Consider the following 3,494-nt stretch of genomic DNA (forward strand, 5'->3'; position numbering starts at 1 on the left):
CTTTAGACGCTGGATGCATTTTTTTGCATTGATTTACGCTGCAGGTTATGGGTTGCGTGTCCGGCTGGTTCGTTTATGCCCCGGTCACGAACAATCTCTCCTCTGTGTGTTTGGGTTGCATTGCACAGGAGGGCAGCTTTCTTCGACCGGACGAACGATTGGCGTTAATTCCGGCCCATTGCCGGGTGGTACCATCACCCGTTCTTGGTTGGAAAAAGAACAATTTCTTACACCGGAAATATTCCATTCGTGACCGTTGGTGGAAGGCTTTCCTCGAGTCGTAGGGAAAAAAAACAATAATCCACAATCGTAGGGTGAAAAAAGCCAATCCCCAAGCATGGCTAGGCATGTTTGTAATGCTCATAACACACACGAGCTTCGTGATCGTCAGATGCATGGCTGAACATGTGGTAAAAGTACTCGCTCGCTTAATATAAGTTTAATTGTTTAATAGTGTGAATGCATCATCATTATCGAATCATAGCTAATGTCACCAATCCAGTACTAAAACCAACCTTATAAACTTATCAAGTGATCGTTCGCACTTGATGCTTCAAAAACACGTCAGGACACTACGTCAATAACCACCGAAAAATCGCTAACAACGCACGTAACCCGCTTCTAATTATCTACTCCTTCTGCGAACAGGAAGTGCCCGGACGTAGCCGGATGTTTCACCGGCCGCCCCACCGTCACCGTCATCAACCTGCCCGGCCGGGACCGTCCATCCTCCTATGGGCAAGTGTGCCTCGAAGCAGCCTGCTCCCGGACTGAACGATTTTGGAAGCTCGCCGTACCTTGCGATCTGCAGCGAAGATGACATCCTCTACATCAACGTGGTAAGTGCCGTGCCGTGCCATGCCGTTTCCCGTCCGTCAGCAAAACCCGGAACCAATCTCACTGCCACTGTCGGGGGCACTGTCGCACAAAATCGACCCACCTCGGGGCGGTAGTAAGCGCTAAAACAAGGATTAGCCGGGAACAAGCCGGCCCGATAATTGCTCTAGCCGGGGGAGGCCTTGTATCGTCTGGTCGCTCATTAGCATGCACATTCGAGCACAATGCATTATGCGTTCCACTGTTACCGTGAGCTGGTCCCAAATGTCTTGCTTGCGGCCAAAAAAGGAGGCCTCTCCCAGCAGACCATCGCTCGACTCATCGGTTATTCATAATGTGTAATGCCGAGCGGAGCGAGAACGCACGGACGATGGATCTTCCCGCCTGTGGCAGCCCATCGGCGAAAGGTGACCGTAATTATCGATCACGATGCAATCGATTGTTTCTGGTGCAATTGGTGCAGTCAGTGGCACGGGTTCGCTGTTTCATTCATTACGATCCGGCAGGCGCTAATGATCTCAGTACATCTCCGATGAAAAAGAGCATTACATTTCATAACACACCGATGCGCGGCTCTAAAACCAAGGCAGTCTTCACGCAACCGATCGGTGGCGAGAAAACAGTGAGAAGAAATGCTTTCAACTTGCCCGTGTCTGCGCTCGTACGCTTCTTTCGCTAGGTTGCATAAAAATGAACGCCACCGGCGCAGTAAATGGCAATCCCCAGACCGCAAGCCGCACTATCCAGCGACCTTGATGGCTTCATTTGCTAGGCGGACACCCTTCTTCTTCTGCGGCCTGGGAATGGCGAACTTTTTCTCACCGTTCCGGTACCGCGCGCGGTGTCTGCATTAGCTGCGGTTTTTCTTCTGGCCAGCGCTATATTGCCGCTACGGTGACACCTGCAGCTCTTTTTCACCGGGTAGTGGTGTTTGTGGTGCCGCGCGGGCGAAGACGAAAATTAAAATTCATTGAAAATTGGCGGTTTCGATTGCACGTAATTGAAATTTATACGCCGTTAACGGATTAACCGCTGCATCAGTGGCCGGGCTGCGAGCGAGACGAGAGAAAGCACCGCCCCGGCTCGGGCCGGGACCGTACAATGTCGCTTTGGGAGAATCATTTGCGTCGGTTTTTGTTCATTATGATTGATTTAATGTTCCGCACATCACCTTCGGGCAATAAATTACCACCGCCGCATCCTTGTGAGTTTGCAATTTTGTGACGTATCGGCAGCTCTCCAGCATGGTAAATACCTTACTGTAATGTATTGTTTTCTCAACTTGAATTTGACTCGGCTCAATGAAATGTTATAATGAAAAACTTTATGGATATTTATATTTATTGATAAACATACGCAATCAATTATTTTGGTGCAAATGGGAAGTAATAGGAAAAGTAATATCGTATATCACTTTCGTTGTCTACCGGAGATCTACATTTTAATCCCACACAATGGATTTAAAATCTAACGATTTTAAGAAATGAAGATCAAGCGATCGTTGGCTTTAGTTTTTTTTGCCAATTGGGCTGTTTTTGCCAGTGTATTATATTGACGATATTCGAGCTACTGGTTATGGTGTAACGAACGAAATTTCTTCTGCTTTCTTCGGATAAGAGCAATCCTGGATGGGCTTTTGATATGTACAGATAAATCTCTGCAAGCGTCGTCATTTTCAACGGTGACGACAAGATCGGTTAAACGATCATCTGCTCGTAACTGCATGGTGGTCGTTTCTGATTCATCTCAATCGCGTTCGGCATAAATAATACCGCGATGGAACCATTTTGTTCTGTTTTTAAACGCTGTCAATGAAAACATGTAATTTCTACCGCACAAATTAACCAAACACTGAATCAGCTAAATACTACCGTTACGTGCGAATCTAATTCGACAACAAAAATAACCTGTTGAAAAATTGGAGCACAGAATCGTATCTAGATATGCTCACTCAACAAGATATTCTGGAAAGAAGGAAACGTTTATGATGACTAACTGTTGAAATAATTCACAAATTTCAACTATCGCTAGCCGTGAATTCGTTTCAATTTTAGCACACCAAGCATGCTTACCCTTGGCTTTAGCTTTTCTTTAACATCAGCGCTCCGATAAAGATGCATTTGAAACTTTTCCATGTCCTTGCAATCTCGCATGCCGCTTTCCAGGGAAGAAGCACCAAAAAAGCTTACCGGGGAAACACCAACCGTGTGTGTTGCCGTAAGATGTCACTGCAAAGGACTCGTGCTCGGTCCAGGAGTCCCCGTCAACGCGCTTCCAGCGCATGCGCATTCTACGTGCAATTTTCACGACGCACAACCTGCCAGGCTTCCAGCGGCCAAATAACAACACATTCCAGCATGGAGCAGGGAACGTGAAATGGGAGAAACTCTCTCTTATCCTTCCACGAACCCACGCACACACGCGCGTTCCATCACTTTTCCAGAACGTTTCTTGCGCCGGAAAAACCCACGCCAAAGCCAGGCGCCACACGAACACACCCACACTTGCGTATTTCTGCAAGGCCTGCTTCTTCGCTCCTTCGAAGGTTCGCTCCATCGACCTACGGAATGGCGCACACGCTTCCAGCGGGAAAGTCGGAAGAAAAATTGATAGTCCTGCAGTGGCTTCGCTCCCGACGGTGCGTCGTATATGGTGCG

The sequence above is a fragment of the Anopheles nili genome, chromosome 3 (genome assembly GCF_943737925.1).
Source record: "Anopheles nili chromosome 3, idAnoNiliSN_F5_01, whole genome shotgun sequence".
In the NCBI taxonomy this organism is placed as follows: Eukaryota; Metazoa; Arthropoda; class Insecta; order Diptera; family Culicidae; genus Anopheles; species Anopheles nili.